This window comes from Silurus aristotelis (assembly GCF_946808225.1).
Source record: "Silurus aristotelis genome assembly, chromosome: 3".
In the NCBI taxonomy this organism is placed as follows: Eukaryota; Metazoa; Chordata; class Actinopteri; order Siluriformes; family Siluridae; genus Silurus; species Silurus aristotelis.
Genome location: NC_139576.1, coordinates 882,366 through 902,487, shown reverse-complemented (window position 1 = coordinate 902,487; position 20,122 = coordinate 882,366). Strand labels below are relative to the sequence as shown.

At 48.1% G+C, this 20,122-nt stretch overlaps 1 protein-coding gene across 1 annotated transcript in view; it reads right to left on the bottom strand.

The window, feature by feature from the left end:
- Window positions 1-20,122, bottom strand: part of zc3h15 (zinc finger CCCH-type containing 15) — a 44,743-nt gene that overhangs the window by 16,932 nt on the left and 7,689 nt on the right. The window lies entirely within an intron of this gene.

Here is a 20,122-nt window from a genome sequence, read left to right as displayed (position 1 = left end):
CACACACACACACAGCACCGAAACACACACACACACACACACACACACACACACACACAGCACCGAAACACACACACACACACACACACAGCACCGAAACACACACACACACACACACACACACAGCACCGAAACACACACACACACACACACACACAGCACCGAAACACACACACACACACAGCACCGAAACACACACACACACACACACACACACACACACACACACACACACACACAAAGCACCGAAAAACACACACAAAGCACCGAAAAACACACACACAGCACCGAAAAACACACACACACAGCACCGAAACACACACACACACAGCACTGAAACACACACACACACAGCACCGAAACACACACACACACAGCACCGAAACACACACACACACAGCACTGAAACACACACACACACACACACACAGCACTGAAACACACACACACACACACACACAGCACTGAAACACACACACACACACAGCACTGAAACACACACACACACACAGCACTGAAACACACACACACACACAGCACTGAAACACACAGCACTGAAACACACACACACACACAGCACTGAAACACACACACACACACACAGCACTGAAACACACACACACACACACAGCACTGAAACACACACACACACACAGCACTGAAACACACACACACACACACAGCACTGAAACACACACACACACACACAGCACTGAAACACACACACACACACACACACACAGCACTGAAACACACACACACACACACAGCACTGAAACACACACACACACACACACACACACACACACACACAGCACTGAAACACACACACACAGCACTGAAACACACACACACAGCACTGAAACACACACACACACACACACACACAGCACTGTAACACACACACACACACAGCACTGAAACACACACACACACACACAGCACTGAAACACACACACACACACAGCACTGAAACACACACACACACACACAGCACTGAAACACACACACACACACACACACACAGCACTGAAACACACACACACACACACAGCACTGAAACACACACAAACACACAGCACTGAAACACACACAAACACACAGCACTGAAACACACACAAACACACAGCACTGAAACACACACAAACACACACACACACAGCACTGAAACACACACAAACACACAGCACTGAAACACACACAAACACACACACACACAGCACTGAAACACACACACAGCACCGAAACACACACACACACAGCACTGAAACACACACACACACACACAGCACTGAAACACACACACACACACAGCACTGAAACACACACACACACAGCACTGAAACACACACACACACACACACAGCACTGAAACACACACACACACACAGCACTGAAACACACACACACACACACAGCACTGAAAAACACACACACACACACACACACACACACAGCACTGAAACACACACACACACACACACACAAACAGCACTGAAACAGACACACACACACACACACACACAGCACTGAAACACACACACACACACACACACAGCACTGAAACACACACACACACACACACACACACACAGCACTGAAACACACACACACACACACACACACACACAGCACTGAAACACACACACACACACAGCACTGAAACACACACACACACACACAGCACTGAAACACACACACACACACACACACAGCACTGAAACACAAACACACACACACACACACAGCACTAAAACACACACACACACACAGCACTAAAACACACACACACACACACAGCACTAAAACACACACACACACACACACACAGCACTAAAACACACACACACACACACACACAGCACTAAAACACACACACACACACACACACACAGCACTGAAACACACACACACACACACACAGCACTGAAACACACACACACACACACACACACACACACACACACACAGCACTGAAACACACACACACACACACACACACACACACAGCACTGAAACACACACACACACACACACACACAGCACTGAAACACACACACACACACACACACACACACAGCACTGAAACACACACAGCACTGAAACACACACACACACACACACACACACACACACACAGCACTGAAACACACACACACACAGCACTGAAACACACACACACACACACACACAGCACTGAAACACACACACACACACAGCACTGAAACACACACAGCACTGAAACACACACACACACACACACAGCACTGAAACACACACACACACACAGCACTGAAACACACACACACACACACAGCACTGAAACACACACACACACACACAGCACTGAAACACACACACACACACACAGCACTGAAACACACACACACACACACAGCACTGAAACACACACACAGCACTGAAACACACACACACACACACAGCACTGAAACACACACACAGCACTGAAACACACACACACACACACACAGCACTGAAACACACACACACACACAGCACTGAAACACACACACACACACACACAGCACTGAAACACACACACACACACAGCACTGAAACACACACACACACACAGCACTGAAACACACAGCACTGAAACACACACACACACACACAGCACTGAAACACACACACACACACACACACAGCACTGAAACACACACACACACACAGCACTGAAACACACACACACACACAGCACTGAAACACACACACACACACAGCACTGAAACACACAGCACTGAAACACACACACACACACACACAGCACTGAAACACACACACACACACACACACAGCACTGAAACACACACACACACACACACAGCACTGAAACACACACACACACACACACACACACACAGCACTGAAACACACACACACACACACACACACACACAGCACTGAAACACACACACACACACACACAGCACTGAAACACACACACACACACACACAGCACTGAAACACACACACACACACACACACAGCACTGAAACACACACACACACACACAGCACTGAAACACACACACACACACACACACAGCACTGAAACACACACACACACACACACACAGCACTGAAACACACACACACACACACACACAGCACTGAAACACACACACACACACACACACAGCACTGAAACACACACACACACACACACACAGCACTGAAACACACACACACACACACACACAGCACTGAAACACACACACACACACAGCAGTGAAACACACAGCACTGAAACACACACACACACACACACACAGCACTGAAACACACACACACACACACACACAGCACTGAAACACACACACACACACACACACAGCACTGAAACACACACACACACACACACACACAGCACTGAAACACACACACACACACACACACAGCACTGAAACACACACACACACACACAGCACTGAAACACACACACACACACACACACAGCACTGAAACACACACACACACACAGCACTGAAACACACACACACACACACACACAGCACTGAAACACACACACACACACACACAGCACTGAAACACACACACACACAGCACTGAAACACACACACACACAGCACTGAAACACACACACACACACAGCACTGAAACACACACACACACACACAGCACTGAAACACACACACACACACACAGCACTGAAACACACACACACACACACATCACTGAAACACACACACACACACACAGCACTGAAACACAAACACACACACACACACACACACAGCACTGAAACACACACACACACACACACACACAGCACTGAAACACACACACACACACACAGCACTGAAACACACACACAGCACTGAAACACACACACACACACACACAGCACTGAAACACACACACACACACACAGCACTGAAACACACACACACAGCACTGAAACACACACACACACACACAGCACTGAAACACAAACACACACACACACACACACACAGCACTGAAACACACACACACACACACACACACAGCACTGAAACACACACACACACACACACAGCACTGAAACACACACACACACACACAGCACTGAAACACACACACACACACACAGCACTGAAACACACACACAGCACTGAAACACACACACACACACACAGCACTGAAACACACACACACACACACAGCACTGAAACACACACACACACACACACAGCACTGAAACACACACACACACACACAGCACTGAAACACACACACACACACACACAGCACTGAAACACACACACACACACAGCACTGAAACACACACACACACACACAGCACTGAAACACACAGCACTGAAACACACACACACACACACAGCACTGAAACACACACACACACACACACACAGCACTGAAACACACACACACACACACACACAGCACTGAAACACACACACACACACACACACACACAGCACTGAAACACACACACACACACACACACAGCACTGAAACACACACACACACACACAGCACTGAAACACACACACACACACACACAGCACTGAAACACACACACACACACACACACAGCACTGAAACACACACACACACACACACACAGCACTGAAACACACACACACACACACAGCACTGAAACACACACACAGCACTGAAACACACACACACACACACAGCACTGAAACACACACACACACACACAGCACTGAAACACACACACACACACACAGCACTGAAACACACACACACACACAGCACTGAAACACAAACACACACACACACACACACACACACAGCACTGAAACACACACACACACACACACACACACACACACACAGCACTGAAACACACACACACACACACAGCACTGAAACACACACACACACACACAGCACTGAAACACACACACAGCACTGAAACACACACACAGCACTGAAACACACACACACACACAGCACTGAAACACACGCACACAGCACTGAAACACACACACACAGCACTGAAACACACACACACACACAGCACTGAAACACACACACACACACACAGCACTGAAACACACACACACACACACAGCACTGAAACACACACACACACACACAGCACTGAAACACACACACACACACAGCACTGAAACACACACACACAGCACTGAAACACACACACACACACAGCACTGAAACACACACACACACACAGCACTGAAACACACACACACACACACAGCACTGAAACACACACACACACACACACACAGCACTGAAACACACACACAGCACTGAAACACACACACAGCACTGAAACACACACACAGCACTGAAACACACACACACACACACACACAGCACTGAAACACACACACAACACTGAAACACACACACAACACTGAAACACACACACAACACTGAAACACACACACAACACTGAAACACACACACACACACAGCACTGAAACACACACACACACACACAGCACTGAAACACACACACACACACACACACAGCACTGAAACACACACACACACACACACACACACACAGCACTGAAACACACACACAGCACTGAAACACACACACACACAGCGCACTGAAACACACACACACACACACACAGCGCACTGAAACACACACACACACAGCACTGAAACACACACACACACAGCACTGAAACACACACACACACACACACACACACACACAGCACTGAAACACACACACACACACACAGCACTGAAACACACACACACACACACACAGCACTGAAACACACACACACACACACACACAGCACTGAAACACACACACAACACTGAAACACACACACAACACTGAAACACACACACACACACAGCACTGAAACACACACACACAGCACTGAAACACACACACACACACACACACAGCACTGAAACACACACACACACACACACACACACACACACACACACAGCACTGAAACACACACACACACACAGCACTGAAACACACACACACACAGCGCACTGAAACACACACACACACACACACACAGCGCACTGAAACACACACATACACAGCGCACTGAAACACACACACACACAGCACTGAAACACACACACACACAGCACTGAAACACACACACACACAGCACTGAAACACACACACACACACACACACACACACACACAGCACTGAAACACACACACACACACACACAGCACTGAAACACACACACACACACACACAGCACTGAAACACACACACACACAGCACTGAAACACACACACACACAGCGCACTGAAACACACACACACACACACACAGCGCACTGAAACACACACACACACACACACAGCGCACTGAAACACACACATACACAGCGCACTGAAACACACACACACACAGCACTGAAACACACACACACACACACAGCACTGAAACACACACACACACACAGCACTGAAACACACACACACACACACACACAGCACTGAAACACACACACACACACAGCACTAAAACACACACACACACACACACACAGCACTGAAACACACACACACACACACACACAGCACTGAAACACACACACACACACACACACAGCACTGAAACACACACACACACACACACAGCACTGAAACACACACACACACACACACAGCACTGAAACACACACACACACACACACAGCACTGAAACACACACACACACACACACACAGCACTGAAACACACACACACACACACACAGCACTGAAACACACACACACACACACACACACACACAGCACTGAAACACACACACACACACACACACAGCACTGAAACACACACACACACACACACAGCACTGAAACACACACACACACACACACACAGCACTGAAACACACACACACACACACACAGCACTGAAACACACACACACACACACACAGCACTGAAACACACACACACACACACAGCACTGAAACACACACACACACACAGCACTGAAACACACACACACACACACACACAGCACTGAAACACACACACACACACACACACACACACAGCACTGAAACACACACACACACACACAGCACTGAAACACACACACACACACACAGCACTGAAACACACACACACACACACAGCACTGACACACACACACACACACACACAGCACTGAAACACACACACACACACACAGCACTGAAACACACACACACACACACACAGCACTGAAACACACACACACACACACAGCACTGAAACACACACACACACACACACACACAGCACTGAAACACACACACACACACACACACACAGCACTGAAACACACACACACACACACAGCACTGAAACACACACACACACACACAGCACTGAAACACACACACACACACACAGCACTGAAACACACACACACACACAGCACTGAAACACACACACACACACACAGCACTGAAACACACACACAGCGCACTGAAACACACACACACACACACACACAGCACTGAAACACAGCACTGAAACACACACACACACACACACACAGCACTGAAACACAGCACTGAAACACACACACACACACACACACAGCACTGAAACACAGCACTGAAACACACACACACAGCACTGAAACACACACACACACAGCACTGAAACACACACACACACAGCACTGAAACACACACACACACAGCACTGAAACACACACACACACAGCACTGAAACACACACACACAGCACTGAAACACACACACACACACACACACACACACAGCACTGAAACACACACACACACACACACACACACACAGCACTGAAACACACACACACACAGCACTGAAACACACACACACACAGCACTGAAACACACACACACACAGCACTGAAACACACACACACACACACACACACAGCACTGAAACACACACACAGCACTGAAACACAGCACTGAAACACACAGCACTGAAACACACAGCACTGAAACACACAGCACTGAAACACACACACAGCACTGAAACACACACACACACACACACACACACACAGCACTGAAACACACACACACAGCACTGAAACACACACACACACACACACACACACACACACACACACACACAGCACTGAAACACACACACACACAGCACTGAAACACACAGCACTGAAACACACACACAGCACTGAAACACACAGCACTGAAACACACACACACACACACACAGCACTGAAACACACACACACACACACACAGCACTGAAACACACACACACACACACACACACAGCACTGAAACACACACACACAGCACTGAAACACACACACACAGCACTGAAACACACACACACACAGCACTGAAACACACACACACACACACACAGCACTGAAACACACACACAGCACTGAAACACACACACAGCACTAAAACACACACACAGCACTAAAACACACACACACACACAGCACTGAAACACACACACACACACACAGCACTGAAACACACACACAGCACTAAAACACACACACAGCACTAAAACACACACACACACACAGCACTGAAACACACACACAGCACTGAAACACACACACAGCACTGAAACACACAAACAGCACTGAAACACACACACAGCACTGAAACACACACACACACACACACACAGCACTGAAACACACACACACACACACACACAGCACTGAAACACACACACACACACACACAGCACTGAAACACACACACACACACACACAGCACTGAAACACACACACACACACACACAGCACTGAAACACACACACACACACACACAGCACTGAAACACACACACACACACACACACAGCACTGAAACACACACACACACACACACACACAGCACTGAAACACACACACACACACACACACACAGCACTGAAACACACACACACACACACACACAGCACTGAAACACACACACACACACACACAGCACTGAAACACACACACACACACACACACAGCACTGAAACACACACACACACACACACAGCACTGAAACACACACACACACACACACACAGCACTGAAACACACACACACACACACACACAGCACTGAAACACACACACACACACACACACAGCACTGAAACACACACACACACACACACACAGCACTGAAACACACACACACACACACACACAGCACTGAAACACACACACACACACACACAGCACTGAAACACACACACACACACACACACAGCACTGAAACACACACACACACAGCACTGAAACACACACACACACACACACACACACAGCACTGAAACACACACACACACAGCACTGAAACACACACACACACAGCACTGAAACACACACACACACACACACACAGCACTGAAACACACACACACACACACACACAGCACTGAAACACACACACACACACACACAGCACTGAAACACACACACAGCACTGAAACACACACACACACACACACACAGCACTGAAACACACACACACACACACACACACAGCACTGAAACACACACACACACACACACAGCACTGAAACACACACACACACACACAGCACTGAAACACACACACACACACACACAGCACTGAAACACACACACACACACACAGCACTGAAACACACACACACACACACACACAGCACTGAAACACACACACACACACACACAGCACTGAAACACACACACACACACACACAGCACTGAAACACACACACACACACACACACAGCACTGAAACACACACACACACACACACACAGCACTGAAACACACACACACACACACACACACAGCACTGAAACACACACACACACACACACACACAGCACTGAAACACACACACACACACACACACACAGCACTGAAACACACACACACACACACACACAGCACTGAAACACACACACACACACACACAGCACTGAAACACACACACACACACACACACAGCACTGAAACACACACACACACACACACACACACACAGCACTGAAACACACACACACACACAGCACTGAAACACACACACACACACAGCACTGAAACACACACACACACAGCACTGAAACACACACACACACAGCACTGAAACACACACACACACAGCACTGAAACACACACACAAACAGCACTGAAACACACACACACACAGCACTGAAACACACACACACACAGCACAGAAAACACACAGCACAGAAACACACACACACACAGACACACACACACACACAGCACTGAAACACACACAGCACTGAAACACACACACACACACACACACACAGCACTGAAACACACACACAGCACTGAAACACACAGCACTGAAACACACACACACACACACACACAAACACACAGCACTGAAACACACACACACACACACACACACACACAGCACTGAAACACACACACACACACACACACAGCACTGAAACACACACACACAGCACTGAAACACACACACACACACACACACACACACACACAGCACTGAAACACACACACACAGCACAGAAAACACACAGCACAGAAACACACACACACACAGACACACACACAGCACTGAAACACACACACACAGCACTGAAACACACACACACACACAGCACTGAAACACACAGCACTGAAACACACACACACAGCACTGAAACACACAGCACTGAAACACACACACACAGCACTGAAACACACAGCACTGAAACACACACACACAGCACTGAAACACACAGCACTGAAACACACACACACAGCACTGAAACACACAGCACTGAAACACACACACACAGCACAGAAAACACACAGCACAGAAACACACACACACACAGACACACACACACACACAGCACTGAAACACACACAGCACTGAAACACACACACACACACACACACACAGCACTGAAACACACACACAGCACTGAAACACACACAGCACTGAAACACACACACACACACACACACACACACACACAGCACTGAAACACACACACACACACACACACACACACAGCACTGAAACACACACACACACACACACAGCACTGAAACACACACACACAGCACTGAAACACACACACACACACACACACACACACAGCACTGAAACACACACACACAGCACAGAAAACACACAGCACTGAAACACACACACACACACAGCACTGAAACACACAGCACTGAAACACACACACACACACAGCACTGAAACACACAGCACTGAAACACACACACACAGCACTGAAACACACAGCACTGAAACACACACACACAGCACTGAAACACACAGCACTGAAACACACACACACAGCACTGAAACACACAGCACTGAAACACACACACACAGCACTGAAACACACAGCACTGAAACACACACACACAGCACTGAAACACACAGCACTGAAACACACACACACAGCACTGAAACACACAGCACTGAAACACACACACACAGCACTGAAACACACACACACACACACACACACACACACACACACACACACACACACACAGCACTGAAACACACACACACACACACACAGCACTGAAACACACACACACACAGCACTGAAACACACACACACACACACACACACACAGCACTGAAACACACACACACACACACACACACAGCACTGAAACACACACACACACACACACACACAGCACTGAAACACACACACACACACACACACACACACAGCACTGAAACACACACACACACACAGCACTGAAACACACAGCACTGAAACACACACACACAGCACTGAAACACACAGCACTGAAACACACACACACAGCACTGAAACACACAGCACTGAAACACACACACACAGCACTGAAACACACAGCACTGAAACACACAGCACTGAAACACAAACACACAGCACTGAAACACACAGCACTGAAACACACAGCACTGAAACACACAGCACTGAAACACACACACACACACAGCACTGAAACACACACACACACAGAGCACTGAAACACACACACACACACACACACACACACAGCACTGAAACACACACACACACACACACACACACACACACAGCACTGAAACACACACACACACACACACACACACACACAGCACTGAAACACACACACACAGCACTGAAACACACAGCACTGAAACACACACACACAGCACTGAAACACACAGCACTGAAACACACAGCACTGAAACACACAGCACTGAAACACACACACACACACACACACAGAGCACTGAAACACACACACACACACACACACACACAGCACTGAAACACACACACACACACACACACACACAGCACTGAAACACACACACACACACACACACACAGCACTGAAACACACACACACACACACACACACACAGCACTGAAACACACACACACACACACACACACACACACACACAGCACTGAAACACACACACACACACACAGCACTGAAACACACACACAGCACTGAAACACACACACAGCACTGAAACACACACACACACACACAGCACTGAAACACACACACACACACACAGCACTGAAACACACACACACACACACAGCACTGAAACACACACACACACACACAGCACTGAAACACACACACACACACAGCACTGAAACACACACACACACACACAGCACTGAAACACACACACACACACACAGCACTGAAACACACACACACACACACACACACAGCACTGAAACACACACACACACACACACACAGCACTGAAACACACACACACACACACACACAGCACTGAAACACACACACACACACACACACACACAGCACTGAAACACACACACACACACACACACACAGCACTGAAACACACACACACACACACACACAGCACTGAAACACACACACACACACACACACACAGCACTGAAACACACACACACACACACACACAGCACTGAAACACACACACACACACACACAGCACTGAAACACACACACACACACACACAGCACTGAAACACACACACACACACACACAGCACTGAAACACACACACACACACACACAGCACTGAAACACACACACACACACACAGCACTGAAACACACACACACACACACACACAGCACTAAAACACACACACAGCACTGAAACACACACACACACACACACAGGACTGAAACACACACACACACACACACACACAGGACTGAAACACACACACACACACACAGCACTGAAACACACACACACACACACACACACACACACACAGCACTGAAACACACACACACACAGCACTGAAACACACACACACACACACAGCACTGAAACACACACACACACACACACACACACACACAGCACTGAAACACACACACACACAGCACTGAAACACACACACACACAGCACTGAAACACACACACACACACACACACACACACACACACACACACAGCACTGAAACACACATACACAGCACTGAAACACACAGCACTGAAACACACACACACACACACACACACACACACACACAGGACTGAAACACACACACACACACACAGCACTGAAACACACACACACACACACACACACACACAGCACTGAAACACACACACACACAGCACTGAAACACACACACACACACACAGCACTGAAACACACACACACACACACACACACACACACACAGCACTGAAACACACACACACACAGCACTGAAACACACACACACACAGCACTGAAACACACACACACACACACACACACACACACACACACAGCACTGAAACACACATACACAGCACTGAAACACACAGCACTGAAACACACACACACACACACACACACACACACACAGCACTGAAACACACACACACACACACACACAGCACTGAAACACACACACACACACACACACACACACACAGCACTGAAACACACACACACAGCACTGAAACACACACACACAGCACTGAAACACACACACACACAGCACTGAAACACACACACACACAGCACTGAAACACACACACACACAGCACTGAAACACACACACACACAGCACTGAAACACACACACACACACAGCACTGAAACACACACACACACACACAGGACTGAAACACACACACACACACACAGGACTGAAACACACACACACACACACACACACACACAGGACTGAAACACACACACACACACACACACACAGGACTGAAACACACACACACACACACACACACAGGACTGAAACACACACACACAAACACACACAGGACTGAAACACACACACACACACACACACAGCACTGAAACACACACACACACAGCACTGAAACACACACACACACAGCACTGAAACACACACACACACAGCACTGAAACACACACACACACACACACACAGCACTGAAACACACACACACAGCACTGAAACACACACACACACACACACAGCACTGAAACACACACACACACACACACACAGCACTGAAACACACACACACACACACACACAGGACTGAAACACACACACACACACAGGACTGAAACACACACACACACACACACACACAGGACTGAAACACACACACACACACACACACACAGGACTGAAACACACACACACACACACACACACAGGACTGAAACACACACACACACACACACACACAGGACTGAAACACACACACACACACACACAGCACTGAAACACACACACACACACACACAGCACTGAAACACACACACACACACACACAGCACTGAAACACACACACACACAGCACTGAAACACACACAGCACTGAAACACACACAGCACTGAAACACACACAGCACTGAAACACACACAGCACTGAAACACACACAGCACTGAAACACACACACACAGCACTGAAACACACACACACACAGCACTGAAACACACACACACACAGCACTGAAACACACACACACACAGCACTGAAACACACACACACACAGCACTGAAACACACACACACACAGCACTGAAACACACACACACACACACACAGCACTGAAACACACACACACACACAGCACTGAAACACACACACACACACAGCACTGAAACACACACACACACACAGCACTGAAACACACACACACACACAGCACTGAAACACACACACACACACAGCACTGAAACACACACACACACACAGCACTGAAACACACACACACACACAGCACTGAAACACACACACACACACACAGCACTGAAACACACACACACACACACAGCACTGAAACACACACACACACACAGCACTGAAACACACACACACACACAGCACTGAAACACACACACACACACAGCACTGAAACACACACACACACACAGCACTGAAACACACACACACACACAGCACTGAAACACACACACACACAGCACTGAAACACACACACACACAGCACTGAAACACACACACACACACAGCACTGAAACACACACACACACAGCACTGAAACACACACACACACAGCACTGAAACACACACACACACACACAGCACTGAAACACACACACACACACACAGCACTGAAACACACACACACACACACACACAGCACTGAAACACACACACACACACACAGCACTGAAACACACACACACACACACAGCACTGAAACACACACACACACACACAGCACTGAAACACACACACACACACACAGCACTGAAACACACACACACACACACAGCACTGAAACACACACACACACACACAGCACTGACACACACACACACACACACAGCACTGACACACACACAGCACTGAAACACACACACACACACACACACACACACAGCACTGAAACACACACACACACACAGCACTGAAACACACACACACACACAGCACTGAAACACACACACACACAGCACTGAAACACACACACACACACAGCACTGAAACACACACACACACACAGCACTGAAACACACACACACACAGCACTGAAACACACACACACACACAGCACTGAAACACACACACACACACAGCACTGAAACACACACACACACACAGCACTGAAACACACACACACACACACAGCACTGAAACACACACACACACACACAGCACTGAAACACACACACACACACACACACACACAGCACTGAAACACACACACACACACACACACAGCACTGAAACACACACACACACACACACACAGCACTGAAACACACACACACACACACACACAGCACTGAAACACACACACAGCACTGAAACACACACACAGCACTGAAACACACACACAGCACTGAAACACACACACACACACACACAGCACTGAAACACACACACACAGCACTGAAACACACACACACAGCACTGAAACACACACACACAGCACTGAAACACACACACACAGCACTGAAACACACACACACACACAGCACTGAAACACACACACACACACAGCACTGAAACACACACACACACAGCACTGAAACACACACACACACACACAGCACTGAAACACACACACACACACACACAGCACTGAAACACACACACACACACACAGCACTGAAACACACACACACACACACACACAGCACTGAAACACACACACACACACACACACAGCACTGAAACACACACACACACACACACAGCACTGAAACACACACACACACACACACACACACAGCACTGAAACACACACACACACAGCACTGAAACACACACACACACAGCACTGAAACACACACACACACAGCACTGAAACACACACACACACAGCACTGAAACACACACACACACAGCACTGAAACACACACACACACAGCACTGAAACACACACACACAGCACTGAAACACACACACACACAGCACTGAAACACACACACACACAGCACTGAAACACACACACACACAGCACTGAAACACACACACACACAGCACTGAAACACACACACACACAGCACTGAAACACACACACACACAGCACTGAAACACACACACACACACACACACACACAGCACTGAAACACACACACACACACACACACACACAGCACCGAAACACACACACACACACACACACACACACAGCACCGAAACACACACACACACACACACACACACAGCACCGAAACACACACACACACACACACACAGCACCGAAACACACACACACACACACACACACACAGCACCGAAACACACACACACACACACACACACACAGCACCGAAACACACACACACACACACACACACACAGCACCGAAACACACACACACACACACACACACACAGCACCGAAACACACACACACACACACACACACACAGCACCGAAACACACACACACACACACACACACACAGCACCGAAACACACACACACACACACACACACACAGCACCGAAACACACACACACACACACACACACACAGCACCGAAACACACACACACACACACACACACACACACAGCACCGAAACACACACACACACACACACACACACAGCACCGAAACACACACACACACACACACACAGCACCGAAACACACACACACACACACACAGCACTGAAACACACACACAGCACTGAAACACACACACAGCACTGAAACACACACACAGCACTGAAACACACACACAGCACTGAAACACACACACACACACACACACACACAGCACTGAAACACACACACACACACACACACACACAGCACTGAAACACACACACACACACAGCACTGAAACACACACACACACACACACACAGCACTGAAACACACACACAGCACTGAAACACACACACAGCACTGAAACACACACACAGCACTGAAACACACAGCACTGAAACACACACACACACACAGCACTGAAACACACACACACACACACACAGCACTGAAACACACACACAGCACTGAAACACACACACAGCACTGAAACACACAGCACTGAAACACACACACAGCACTGAAACACACACACAGCACTGAAACACACACACAGCACTGAAACACACACACACACACACACACACACACAGAGCACTGAAACACACACACACACACAGCACTGAAACACACACACACACACAGCACTGAAACACACACACACACACAGCACTGAAACACACACACAGCACTGAAACACACACACACAGCACTGAAACACACACACACAGCACTGAAACACACACACACAGCACTGAAACACACACACACAGCACTGAAACACACACACACAGCACTGAAACACACACACACACACAGCACTGAAACACACACACACACACAGCACTGAAACACACACACACACACAGCACTGAAACACACACACACACACACACACAGCACTGAAACACACACACACACACACACACAGCACTGAAACACACACACACACACACACACAGCACTGAAACACACACACACACACACACACACAGCACTGAAACACACACACACACACACACACACAGCACTGAAACACACACACACACACACACACACAGCACTGAAACACACACACACACACACACACACAGCACTGAAACACACACACACACAGCACTGAAACACACACACACACAGCACTGAAACACACACACACACAGCACTGAAACACACACACACACAGCACTGAAACACACACACACACAGCACTGAAACACACACACACACAGCACTGAAACACACACACACACAGCACTGAAACACACACACACACAGCACTGAAACACACACACACACACACACACAGCACTGAAACACACACACACACACACACACAGCACTGAAACACACACACACACACACACAGCACTGAAACACACACACACAGCACTGAAACACACACACACAGCACTGAAACACACACACACAGCACTGAAACACACACACACAGCACTGAAACACACACACACAGCACTGAAACACACACACACAGCACTGAAACACACACACACACACACAGCACTGAAACACACACACACACACACACAGCACTGAAACACACACACACACACACACACAGCACTGAAACACACACACACACACACACACAGCACTGAAACACACACACACACACACACACAGCACTGAAACACACACACACACACACACACAGCACTGAAACACACACACACACACACACACAGCACTGAAACACACACACACACACACACACAGCACTGAAACACACACACACACACACACACAGCACTGAAACACACACACACACACACACACAGCACTGAAACACACACACACACACACACACAGCACTGAAACACACACACACACACACACAGCACTGAAACACACACACACACACACACAGCACTGAAACACACACACACACACACACAGCACTGAAACACACACACACACACACACAGCACTGAAACACACACACACACAGCACTGAAACACACACACACACAGCACTGAAACACACACACACACAGCACTGAAACACACACACACACAGCACTGAAACACACACACACACAGCACTGAAACACACACACACACAGCACTGAAACACACACACACACAGCACTGAAACACACACACACACAGCACTGAAACACACACACACACAGCACTGAAACACACACACACACACACACACAGCACTGAAACACACACACACACACACACACAGCACTGAAACACACACACACACACACACACAGCACTGAAACACACACACACACACACACAGCACTGAAACACACACACACAGCACTGAAACACACACACACAGCACTGAAACACACACACACACACACACACACAGCACTGAAACACACACACACACACACACACACAGCACTGAAACACACACACACACACACAGCACTGAAACACACACACACACACACAGCACTGAAACACACACACACACACACACAGCACTGAAACACACACACACACACACACAGCACTGAAACACACACACACACACACACACACAGCACTGAAACACACACACACACACACACACACACACAGCACTGAAACACACACACACACACACACACACACACAGCACTGAAACACACACACACACACACACACACAGCACTGAAACACACACACACACACACACACACAGCACTGAAACACACACACACACACACA